The following is a 13,978-nucleotide window of genomic DNA, read 5'->3' as shown; positions in this document are numbered from 1 at the left end:
CTGCTGTTCATTACAAAATGTGTTTTATACTCTTTTATATTATTTCATTATTATATTATAACATGAGTATCTTGTTGCTTGGCAAGCTATAGTTTCACAACAATTTCCCCAACACTGCTGCCGCCTCTGTCCTTCATTCAAACACCTCTTGAAATTTTGATATTGCAAATCTAGCTGTTAATTTCTATTTAGTCTGTGTGCTGATAATCACCACTCAGTTCTGATCCATCTCTGAGGGTATTTGCTTTCACAGACCTGCTCTTGGGCTGTACCTTTTTTTTTTGCTTCATTTCTATTGTTATTCTTTAGGTAATCCCTGGCTCAAAGGAGAATGTCCCAGCGTCATCACCAATAACTCCTTCAAGGCTGACATTGTAAACCTCCTGAAAAGCCTTGGATGGTTGTGGGAAAGGGGGTAGATGGACAAAATCTGTTGGGCTGGAATTTGGTGCACAGAAGATAGTGATGTCTTGTAAGATTCCATGGCAAGACAGCAAATCAAGGATTTTCTCATTGTTCAGCTCTTAAATTTCAGGCCAAAAGGATTTATTTTTTTCTTTGGAGAGAAAGTGTGAGCACATGTTGCAATGTAAAAGTTACAGCCAATTGTAGGGCTCCAGAAGGGGCTTAATCAAACATTTCAAAGCATAGATTAGGATAGGATTAGAACAAACTTCATTTTGAGGATTTAAAAAGTTTTATGGCCACATTTACACTGCAGCTAAATACAGTTGTCAGATTTCTCCTTAGTGCTTGATCCCTTTACACACACATAGTTTGGTCATTTACCATGTGTATTTTATAATCTAACTCACTCCAGAAAAACTCAGATATGTAGTGACAAATTACTTTACAATAACAAATTAAACAACTAGTTGTTAATGCAGTGACACCACTCTCTTTTGGATACTGGAATCTTGTCTGAGGTGTGGTTTTTAAAAAATCTAAGAGACGGAGGCATGTGTCATGACGCAAATTGTTATACTGTCCAACGTAGCTGCTTCCAACAGCCCTGTGGTCATGGGACAACCACAGTCCAGAAAGGATGCTGCATGCTGTTTTAAAAGCATCCGCTTAACAAGAATAAACCAAAACAGCACCTTTGACTGAGGTTTACAAAAAAAATGGCTGTATGATATACATTACTGGTCGCTTTTCATAAAGAGCTAACAACGAGTGATTTAAATGCATCCATGTTTCTTGCTTACACCCACGAAACTCTACTTGACACAATAACTTAAAAGATCGCCACCTATATATTAGACATCCCTTGGATGATAAACAACCTGCTTCTCCTACTTAAACGCTGTCCGTACACAGAGAAATGACAAAAGAACTTGGATTAGTGTTAAAGAAAAAAAGACAACCTGTTGTGTTCAATGTGTGAAGATAGAAATGTGCAAAGAGCTTGCATGAGCATCTGGCCAAGCAGAGTCAAAGGCTGCATTAACACAGGAAGGCTTATTGCAAAGATCTGATCTTTTTACTATATATATATATTTTTTTTTTGTTCCACCTGTTTACATTCACTTTACACATAACCGACATTAGACATAGCTTACCCGTCAAGACGCTCAACGCCAGGGATTTCAAACCATAGGTACGGCAAAAGAATTGGATTTTGTTACGTTGAACCAAACAAATTCACATGTATGGTTTAAAATGAAAATAATCATTCTAACTATGGATGGGTAAAAATATGGATTTTCCCAATTAATCGTGATAAAAGTTTTTTTGAATAAATAATAATAATATTAACAGAATACTCTTAAAAGACACAGTTTAAAAAAAATGGCCAGATTATTAATAATAATCATATATTTCATGACCCTTTTAAAAAGATATCCTTTTTCAAAAAGTATAACAGAATAATTAGTCGATAAACCAGAGTTAAAGAAATAGTTCACCCCAAAATAAAGAATATGTCTTTTCTCACCCTCCTGTTGATCCAAACCTGTATGGCTTTTTTTAATGAGAAAATAAAAGGAGAATTTTATTGATATCTCAGGACATCTTTTCAATACAATTGCAGCTCATAGCGACTCGCTTTAAAGCTTAAAAGGACCCAAGTATCATGAAAATAGTCCCTTCGGCTTGTGTGTCATATTCCAAGTCTTCTGAAGGCATTCAATCGTTTTTGTTGAAAAACAACCCAAAATTTAAGACATATTTCTTTGAAAATCATTACTTTAGTTGTGCGATCATGAGTGCATAAGAGCGAATCTCGGGTTTGAATTGACATGAGGCTGAGTAAATAATAACAGAATTAAAATGTCTGGCTGAACCACCCATTTAAAAAAAAAAATACAAATCTACATTTTTATGCCATGTAACTGAGTAAAAGTTCAACCTTCCATACTAACAGTCAAAGTTGGCATGCCTCACGAATGCAATGTCAAAAGCTTCCTTTCATGCTTCCATGCATATAGAAAGCATATTAAGTCATGTAATGAGTGGTACTCATGAATCAATAATGAGTGATGTGGGTAACTGATGGCTACATTCATTTCTGTTTTATAGCATTGAAAGAAATGATAAAAAACAGCCGAGAGCTGACAGTTTGTGCAGACTTTCATAATATGAAAGATATGGAAGGTATGTCTGACCTGATTCAACCACGGTATGACTGGAGGTAATATGATTCATGTGTGTAGAGTTATGTGTATGTGGTGTGCATGTGTGCTTCAGCTCAAAGTGCTGCTTTGTCCGGTATCAAAATTGTAACCTGATGATCCCTAAGTTTAAAGGGAGGGTATACCCTTTAAGCCCCCCAAAGAAGGGACAAATGGGATTGTTGATGGCCCCTGAAGTCTGAACCAGATATACCCCCTCCAGGCATTGTCATAAACTTTTCTGCACACAATTATGTACATAAACTGTGACTCTGAAAATTCCAAACTCTTTTCGGTATGACATGCAGAGAATAATTGAAAAATTGTGAAGAAAAACATTCAGAATTTCTGAAGAATTAATCAGGTTTATATTTTAAGTCTAAAACCTAAAAGTGGACCAAGGTTTAACTAAGAAACAAGGCTATTAAAATAAAGTTTTTAAAGTCAAGTTTTTAAAAGAGTGTAATAATATTAGTTTGCGTTTTTTTAATAAGCACAAAATACTATGTAAAAAAATTGTCAGGGATAAATTTGGTCAGATTTCCTACAAATGCACTGAAAAATCACTTTAACCTAAAATATGTGCTCTATGTGGTAATATCTAAAAGTCAAAATTAGTGTAACATTGCTGAATCAACCAGAATACATTTTTTATTAAAAAAAAAAACCACTTTTTACAGTGTGTGCGTCTTGGTAACATCTAAATTAACTGATTTTATTCCAGTCAAAAATATTATTTCTTATCATTTAAACAACTCAATACCAATGAAAGTCATTTTAAGGTTCAGATCGGATAGAAATAGTTAATTAATGTAACAACTAAAGTGTAATGTGATGGATGGAAGGTTAGTGTAGTATTAGGCTACATGCATTGATGTGTTTTCAAACTCTCTTACCTCTCTCCTCTTCTTCTTAGTTTATATTATTTCAGAAAGTTGATCAGATGATATCTTAAAAATATATTCCAATATCCCACTTTTTCTCCAATATTTAATCCGGAGTCACCAGAATTGAGGGAGCAGAATGCTATAGTCACCCAGTGCAAAGCAGATCCTGTTGTTGAGAAATTGATTGCTGTGGTAGTTAGAGCTAGAAGTCTGTCCTAGTGCCTCCTCTGTGAAAGGGGAAGCTACAGGTCCTAAAACCTGACTTGTTCAAGCTTTTATTTTACAATAGTGATTCCAGACCGGGGATACGCTATAAGCAGGTTCCAGGAGTTATGCAAAAGTATTGGATTTTGCTATTTGACAAAATAATACGTATAGCTTAAAATAAAAATAATAAGGATTATGGATGGGTAAAAAATTTTTTTCCAATTAAATGTGATCTTCATTTGAACAATCCCAATATTTTTCTTTTACTCGATGCGGAGTAAGGCACAGAGATCTTTTTAGTGTGTGTTGAGAGTAAAAGTTTGGTTATACTTGTTCCTTGTAATCTGTCCAAAGAAGAGATCCACGCAATGCATTTGTCATTGAACAATGTCTCTTTTAATACCCTTTCTGTTCCTTTTCAGTTTGATAATCCAAATACAACAAAAAGAAACATGAATTATAATCAAACGTAGCATGGATGCGTTAAAGAAACTGTGCACATTCTCTCTCGTTAACATGTGCTCACTGGCTGAACTACCGGTAGTCTTAAAGAGACAGTACAGTTTTTGCTCTTGTTCTACATAGTCAAGTAAATACTTTTAAATGGTACAAAATATGCACGTAAACAATAAACATAAAATATATTACACACATATGTTTTATTCATGTAATTACAAGACAACATATTTATTGATGGAATACATGGAATTTTTAAATTTTTAAAAAGCTAAAATGTGACCAAAATTATGAAAAACTAATGATAAAACAAAATTGTTTAAATTTATATTTTTATAGTATCAGGTTAGAAGTCCCCTGCACAATTAACAGCATTAGATGATAATTTATTTTGTAAGTAAGCAAAATTGACATAATAACTGAAATATGCCCAAAGTAATTGTAATTGAAACAGAGTCTAATCAAATATTTATCAATACCCAGCCCTACTGTATAATACACTAAAAAAATTTTAATACTGTCATCATATGGTGCATTCAATTCCTCCTGGCAAGTTTGTACTTACAAGGTCGGAAATCATAAATACGAAATGATGTGTGTTCAAAGTAATTTTACTAAATAGATTGGATCTGATTTGCAATTTCACATTTCTTTCTCTCATTTCACTTACTACATTTTCAGCACCAATACAGCAAAATGAAGAGCAAAGCCATGCATTAGGTGTGTAATTAATGCTTTATCTACCTTTTTTATCATTCTTGTGGAGCCACATATAATGATGGGAAATGTGGTTTTGTTGGAAACGCTTGTCGCTGCAATAAAAAGCTCAATTAGGCCTATTTTATGGAAATTAATATTGTTATTCATTAACAGTACAAAAAATGCATACAAACTGCACGGTCAAAACCCTCATGTAAAACTGAATTATTACCAATAACAGTTTGATTCCCCCATGATTCTCAAACTGAACCCCCTCCCCCAACTCTGGGTTCTAATGTAAATCCTGGGTTTCAAACTCTTAACTCTTTCCCCGCCAGCATTTTTAAAAAAAAAAGTTGCCAGCCACCGCCAGGGTTTTTGACGATTTTCGCTAAATTTTAATGGCCCGCAGAATATTTTCTTCCATGAATATATGAAGATGCTATATATCAGAATAAAGATCTGGGCCTCTGCTTTTAGGCAAAAAAAACGATTTTATTTTATCTTCATTTGTTCTTTTTTTATTGCGACTTGAACAGAGGTAGGTTTTGTCAAAAAACAACATTTCAGACAAAAAGCTGAGAAAAAGGCATGTTTATGTCTGATATTTTGAGCTTCTCATACTCCACTTCTTCATGTTTGAGACGATCGCAGTCTGTTTCTTTGATCAAAGAGTTGCGTACTCTTTCAAAACATGCGCGCGGGTCTTCCTTACCGTATAACACCTAAAACACGGAAACCCGGAAAATTCCGTGTTTGGCGGGGAAGCGTTTTTTCATAAAACACGGAAAATTTTGTGTTTGGTGGGGAAAGAGTTAATGACTACTTTGCAGTGGTGTTCATGTGCGTTCAACTCGTAAATACGATCATCCCAACATGACTTATACACAACAATATACCCATGCTCTTGTCATGTAATTTTTTTGTGGAACACAAATTATTTATCTGAATGTCCTTGCAACTCACAAAAGGGGTTGGAAAAAACTGATGACATAATTTTATTTTGGGTGAACTATTCCTTTAAGAATGACTCACCATTGATTTGTGTATGCTGATGAGGGATCATAAAGAGTGCAGATGTTAACCTCTTAAAATAGTAAGCTGGAGACCAAACACTAAGTGACAACAGCAAACACTGGCATTCCATGCATGACACCGGTAGTCACAAACCCTGCTGTAGATAGCCAAATGACCGTAGTGAAGTCATCTGTGCATTGCTATACACTGTACTTGTGATGCAAAAAATTATAAATAAATAAATATATATATATATATATATATATATATATATATATATATATATATATATATATATATATATATAGGGAACCCTGTTCTATTGTCTATTAAATGGATAATTCAACCAAAAATGAATAGTCATGTAATTTTTTACCCACCAGAATCAGAATCAGAACCATTATGTTGTTCGAAATTGGTATACTTTTTTCCACTTGAACATTGTACACTGTTCCACTTGTACTTGAACATAATTCATGAAGCATATGCTACATCCTGAGGTGATTTCTAAAATAAAACATAATTATCAGGGGATTATTGTGACTTGCATTAAATGCATTTTAAATGCAGCGGAAATAGTATTCAGTCCTTGTTAGTTTTATGGCATTACAATGTCCAGATTTTTTCAAAGCTAATTTGCACTCATAAACACGTGAACATTTCAAAATGATTAAGCTGCCCAGCAACATACATGTTTGTTTACATAGTTGAGGGAGTTGAGGCTAATCAAGGCTCATAAACAAATGTTTTTCCGTCTGAAGAATGATTAGCAACACTCTCACTAACTCCCCATAACAAAACTAAGATGGAAAATGATTAGTGAGTTACTGCTTAAAAATTAATAAAAAAAATCCTAAGAAAAAAAGACATGATATTAAAATGTTGTCTTGTATTCCTTTTTGCTAAAAAATAAAAAGATTTTGACTCAGAATTGGGTTATTGTCTTGGTAGATAAAATATTAAATGTTTATGACTAACATTTAACAGTGCGGACTGTCAGTGGAAAATTGTTTAAAAATTAGATTTCTGTGTTTTCGGATGGAAATGTGATAGTGAAAGTGAAACATTACTCATTTGTATTTACACATTTAACATGCGTTATCGCACCCTTGGCCCACTACCACACATTTCAAGAGAGCAGGCCTTCCGTGGCTAACTATTCCTCACATAATACCTAAGGGGACCCATCTGGACTATTCTGGATTATTTTTGTATATATTCATGCAATAGGCAGACATATTTGTCCACTTGATACATATCTTGTGCCGCTTTTAAAAGATGCGGTGTCAAGTTCAACACTGACAGGGAGAAGCAACTCTCTCTCATTCAGCTGCTGCCTGTGTTCTTCCTTGAAACAATCTTCCAGCGTGACTGTCACAATTGGTCTCCCTTCGAAATGTCCTCCAAAGGTATTATTTATGCCGTTTGGTACGCAGGATTGACTTTGTTTCCATGTAGAAAAGGTGAGTTATTTTATTATTTACAAGCAAATATCTTTGTTACAACATTCCCAAAGAGAAATTTCCCATATGGCAATATATGTAAAACATATTATGGAATATTCTCAATAGGCTTTGTTATAGAAAATAAATATGCAGTATGCTTTTGTCTTTATATTGTTTGCAGGGGGAAAAAACATAGATCAATGTTGGCAATTACACAATGTATATTAACATAAGTTCTGTCAGTCAGATGAAATAATAGAAATACAGTAACTAAACTGTATTTAAAAAAATGATTATAATGTGATGTATTCTGAATTAAATAATCTCTGACTTCTGTGCCTGCCTGATGCATTGTGCCTTGATGTGGGTTCATAGGATCATCATCATTGGCAGCATCATCCTCGTCATCATCAGCACCAGTCCCCTCTTTCTCCTCAGGAAGTTGGACATTTTTCCTGACTGCAATGTTGTTGAGAATTACAGTAACCACTACAACAGCACAGGTTTTGGAGCAGTTCAGCTTCAGGCCGAAGCGTAATGTTGTTTCCACAATCCTATAGCCCTCTCCACTGTAGAGTGTGTCCTTCCATGGGCCTGATTTAACACAGGTGTCACCACAGGTGTCAAAAGGTATGGGTGAAGAGGACATTCGCTGTCTCCCAGCAGTCAGCTGTCACCAAATTGCTGAATTGGGCCACTTAAAAGAATCATGTGTGCTTCTAGGCCATTCTGCCACAATGTCAGTGAAGACCCCTAGGTGGTCACACACTACTTGAACATTAATGGTTGGATAGTCCTTCTTGGAAATGTACAAGGGCTTATTCACTACAGGACATGCCATTGGGATAAGGGTGCCATTGATGACAGCAATCACTCAGGGGATGTTGGCAATTTAATGGAACTGATGATTAGGCAGCCGGATTTCTTGTGGAGGAAATCAGCATGATGTTCATAAGCTGTAACAGCAAAGGTGTTACTGCTGTCACAGCCTTGCTGACCGAAGACATGATGAGCCACAGGCTAACACCAACCACCGCCATAAAAATTCCCACAGCATAATAACGAGCAGCTAAAAGAACGGCATTGCGTGACTTAAGGCATAGTTTCTTCTTGTGGCCCTCAAGGATCTTGGTCCTTGGAAGCCATAATATGATGTCATCATTGGATGGAGAGTCCATCCGGGTGAACATTGTCCTTTTGTAGGCATTTATTTATCTTTTAAATTTACATAAAAATTGTATTTAGAGTTCTGAGTCCCCTTCTGTGCTCAAGCGGTAGGATTCTTTGTAAAGCCGCCATTGTTGAGCATTTGAAACATGCATAAATACTGTTTTTTCTTTTTAGGAGAGTCATTAGTACACCTGCTACTGGTGTACCTGAGGGATGGATAGAAACAGTCATTCTAAATTAACAGGCTAAACATGAGTGATTCATCAATGATTTGTGACAGTAATAGGGCACAGTTTAATTTGATTATCACATTTCTCATATTCTATATTCTATATTCTATATTCTATTCATCTGTTAATTATTTTTTTGCTTTAAAATAGGCTGTTTCATGCAGTTTTTTCATAGTTTGTACATGTACTGTATATGGCGGCCAAAAGTTTGGAATAATGTACAAATTTAGCTGTTTCAGAAGGAAATTGTACTTTAATTCACCCAAGTGGCATTCAACTGATCACAATGTATAGTCAGGAAAAAAAACAGCACCATCACTATTTGGAAAAATTTAATATTTGATCAAATCTAGACAGACCTCATTTCCAGCAGCCATCACTCCAACACCTTATCCTTAAGTAATAATTCTAAATTGCTAATTTGGTACTAGAAAATCACTTGCCATTATATCATATACAGTTCGATTTGGTTCGCTAAATGAAGCTTAACATTGTCTTTGTGTTTGTTTTTGAGTTGCCAAAGTATACAACAGACTGGCATGTCTTAAGGTCAAAAAAGGAACATCTTTCTCTAGAAACTCATCAGTCAATCATTGTTTTGTGGAAGGAAGGCAATACAATGTTTGAAATTGCCATAAAAAAAACCTGAAGATTTCATGCAAAGGTGTACACTATAGTCTTCAAAGACAAAGGACAACTGGCTCTAACAAGGACAGAAAGAGATGTGGAAGGCCCAGATACAAGTAAACAAGAGTACATCAGATTCTCTACTGCAGTTTGCGAAATAGATCCCTCACATGTCCTTCGCTGACAGCTTCATTGAATTCTACCTGCTTAACACCAGTTTTATGAACAACAGTAAAGAGAAGACTCAGGAGTGCAGGCTTTATGGGAAGAATTGCAAAGAAAAAGCCACTTTTGAAACAGAAAAACAAAAAAGTAAAGGTTAGAGTGAGCAAACAAACACAGACATTGGACAACAGATAATTGGAAAAGAGTGTTATGGATCTTAACCCCACTGAGCTTTTGTGGGATCAGCTAGACTGTAAGGTGCGTGAAATGTTCCCGACTAGACAGACACATCTATGGCAAGTGCTACAGGAAGCGTGGGGTGAAATTTCACCCGAGTATCTGGAAGAACTGCAAAGCTGTCATTGCTGCAGATGGAGGATTTTTGGATGATAACTCTTTGAAGTAGTTTAAGAAGTTCTAAAAATATTTGTTTAAATTGTAATTTAAACAAATGCTAGTAATTTTTAGGATTATTAATGTCCTGACTATACATTGTCATCAGTTGCCACTTGAATAACTATACAGTACAGGTTTGTATTTCATTCCATATGATTCATAATCATACTGATTTCATTTATTAATTACATTATTATGGTAGTTGATAATGAAGGGATGACAGGGATTCATGGTAGACATGATTTACACAATAATTTCTTACAGGTTGATCTGACATGCTACTGTATCACATTTATGTGCTCATTTCCACATCTTAAACTACTGGATGCAAATGTGTATTAGAAAAGCACTAACACAAAATATATTACAAAATAAGTATTTTTGGTCAACAAATGTGATATTATATTTTGTATTTAAATTCAAATGGTGAAGGGTTTTAACTTCTCAAAGAAAGTTGAAAATCATTGGTTTGTTGCCATGCAATACCACACAGCTTCACCAGAGCCCCATTTGCCAGACCTACTCTGTATCTTTAGCTCCATATTTAATTCTATATCTCTCATTGTGTCAAGAATAAAAGTGACATTCTTATTGGTTTTTGAAAAGTGTGCATATGTATGTGCTCAAGTCCGGTAAAGTGAGGTAAGAGGGAAACCCCACTATTGCAGCTTAATGCTGCAAGATGTTGCAATGAAATCAAACACACGAGCAACAGAGGAAATGTGAAAATAATGCGAAACAACAGAAAACAGTAAAAAACAGAGAACAGTAAACAACAGAAGTTGTTCACAGATGCCATGTTCGTTATTAACAGCAGCATCAGGGGGAATTTACGTTGCTATGGAGCTGCTTACTGACCAAACCACTTGTATACTGTAGTAAAGGTTACGCCACTTACAGAGTGCATATAAATGTAAACAAAATATAAATCTATTTTGTGTCTTAAGCAGTGGTCTCAAAATAAACTACTTTCTGTCCATGCAAATGAGCTGTTATAATTCTCTAACGATGCGATATACTATGGTGGTTCAGCAGTGAGTTACGTCGTTGTACGGGAAACGCACCCCAGGTCTTATAGAATCACTTTATCTACATTTTTGCTAAATGACGTTCACCCGGCTTGTTGTATGCATCATGGCAGTTTCCTGGTGAAATGTACAACTAAGTTTTTTCCCCTTTCACACAAATCACAAATCAAACGGCAGATTATCTGTTCATAAACACTTACTTTTCACCATGTTCCTTATGAAATCAAAACACTTGTACTATAGCGAAATACTTGTAAAGCGATGCATTAACATTTGCATTACATAGCAACTACACTTACAAGCTAATTTACAAGCTCGATCAAGTTGCGCCAAAGTTGAAACAAAAGAGCGTTGCACTTTCAATGCAAAGGACCGGAGTATGAGTCAAAAGTGACACAGAAGCATCATACAAAGGGTTGGGAGGGTTACTTTTGAAATGTATTCCACTACAGATTACAGAATACATGCTATAAAATGTAATTTGTTACGTATTCTGTTAGATTACTCAAGATCAGTAACGTATCCTTAATACTGCTCCAAATTTTACTTCAAATTTACTATTTCTCTGTTGTTGCTTACGTGATGAATGCTAACATCATAAGAAAGTGTTTCACTTGGCTATGTTCAAATGCACTTTGGATATTATCATTTATATGTATAAATGTTTTCCATCTGAAAGGACTAAATATTAAATGAAACAAATGAAAATAAAATGCAAAGTAATCTCTTCAGTAACCGAAATACTTTTTGAATGTAACTATATTCTAATTACCAATTATTTAAATTGGAACTGTATTGGAATACAGTTACTTATATTTTGTATTTTAAATATGTATTCCCGTTACATGTATTCCGTTTCTCCCCAACACTGATCACACATGATGTGGTTGCTTTAACAATTACGTTTTTCATCTCACGTTTGCTTTTTATGATACTATCGGTTAGGTTTATATTCAGGGTTTTAGTGATTTAAAACTTAATAGAGCATTAACCTTAAAACCCTCATCTGTTTGGGAGAAAATGTAACTTACTTTTAGCAGCACACATTGGAAATTTCACCTTGGAACTGCTGCGATATGTGTAAAAAAATACAACTCTTACCACAGTCACTTAATTTACATGAGATCAAGTTTGAATTTTTTTTTCATTGTCATTGTTGGAAAGCAGATTCCACATGTTCAAAACAAAAAGTTAAATACACACTTTTTCAATAATTAAACACAAGAATTTTTATTTAAATGTAGGCTACTAATATAATACATAGTAAGCATACAAAAATACCATGCGTATATTACCGTGAACATTTTGGATTTATGTTGCAAACATATAGTTAAATTGCAAACATATAGTCACTGAAACAGAAAATTTTAAGGAACCAATTAAATGTTTCAAACGTTCCAACTATATTGCATTTTTCCTAGTTTTAAATCTGAGACGCTGTCTTCACAGTCTCATAATCAGGAGTCGTGACACATGAAGCATGTGGTCTACTGGCACAAGCTCTAATAATTAGAATAACGTCTTAAATTTCGGTCTATTTCTCACCACAGCATTGTACGTCTTCAAAAGAATGGAATATTACTCACAGGTCATATGGACTACTTTTATGGTACTTTTCCTAACCTTTTTAAAGCTTGATGGCCACATCATACATGGTGTGCATCCACTTTCATTTTATTGACCAGAAAAAGAGCAGATAACGTTTTTGTGTTTCAAGCGACATGAGGGTGAGTAAATGGTGGAGCGGTGGTGGTGTAGTGGTCTAAGCACATAACTGGTAATCTGGTAATCAGAAAGATGCTGGTTTGAGCCCCACAGCCACCACCGTTGTGTCCTTGAGCAAGGCACTTAACTCCTGGTTGCTCCTGGGGGATTGTCCCTGTAATAAAGGCTCTGTAAGTCGCTTTGGATAAAAGCGTCTGCCAAATGTAAATGTAAATGTAATGACGACTTAAAGCAGTGTTTCATATCATGAAACACTGCTTTAAGTCGTCATTACATTTACAGTTACATTTGGCAGACGCTTGGCAGACTTACACTTAATTTCATGAGGCGACAATGTGCATAAATGTTTTCTTATATACAATTTTTTTAAGTACTATGGCTTTTCTTCATTACTAAAAACAAAACAGGTAAATAGGATAAGAGGATCAGATGGGTGGAAGACTAAACTGGACCCCTCTTACAGGTTAAAGATTCTTTTGTGTACAAGAAATTTGAAGGTCTTGTGTCAGACATGTCAAATGGCTCCATTTATTCAGGAGGCCCTTGTGCTATGTGATCTTGTCATCACATATTTTTGCGATTTTGGTGGATAGTTTGCAAAAAGAAATTGGACAGGGAACATATAGTTAACATACTGTATCTCTACCATAGATAAAATGCCTTGTGTCACATAAAGGGATCTCAGTAGTCACATCCTTTTTTGTATGGTTATTACATTAATTAAAAAGCTCAACTTTCTCAGTTTTCTGGAATAAGTGCAAACAGACCCATTGAATGGACTCAATCTGTTTGCATTTATGGGGCACCTATGACTGCCAGTCAGATGAAAAGCATTACATGATAATTTCCTATAAATTTTCCCCACAATTTTTGACAAAAAATACATCCAGACGGCTGAAAAAATATATATCCTCAATTTCCTGCATGATAATAATCAGTGGGACTTATGAATATCAAGTATGCAGAGTCTATGAGCATTTTTATCTTCAAAGACTTCAAAGGCAGTACAGTAGAGGCAAAGGAAAGGGGGGTAATCTGTCGCTATGTGAACAGACTTGTATGAACACAGTGAAGATGAGAGGAATATTAAGACTTAAATTCTTATATGCACCTTCAATTAACAACACTAATAACTTAATATAATATTATATTAATATACTTAATATACTATACTAATATATTTATTAACATACTTTTATACATTATACAAACATAAAACATAATTGTAGCTTTTTAAACAATAATTCCATCCAGTAGCAATATAGCTACAGTTAATCTGAATGTTCACACAAAATTGTTCCAAGAAATCCTTGC

The 13,978-nt window shown here is 34.9% G+C and overlaps 1 protein-coding gene across 2 annotated transcripts in view; it reads right to left on the bottom strand.

Annotated features, from left to right (window-relative positions):
- The window catches only part of ngfb (nerve growth factor b (beta polypeptide)), a 123,872-nt gene that overhangs the window by 18,508 nt on the left and 91,386 nt on the right, over window positions 1-13,978 (bottom strand). The window contains exon 1 of one of the 2 annotated variants that reach the window (XM_052129938.1): window positions 3,509-3,656. The exons of the other annotated variant lie outside the window; for it this stretch is intronic. The gene's annotated coding sequence lies outside the window, so the exon portion shown is untranslated. Of the gene's footprint in view, window positions 1-3,508; window positions 3,657-13,978 lie in introns of those variants that run through there. 2 annotated transcript variants of the gene reach the window in all.

The sequence above is a fragment of the Xyrauchen texanus genome, chromosome 7, assembly GCF_025860055.1.
Source record: "Xyrauchen texanus isolate HMW12.3.18 chromosome 7, RBS_HiC_50CHRs, whole genome shotgun sequence".
Taxonomy (NCBI): Eukaryota; Metazoa; Chordata; class Actinopteri; order Cypriniformes; family Catostomidae; genus Xyrauchen; species Xyrauchen texanus.
Note: the sequence above shows the minus strand (reverse complement) of the source record. Positions and strands in the feature narration are given on the sequence as shown.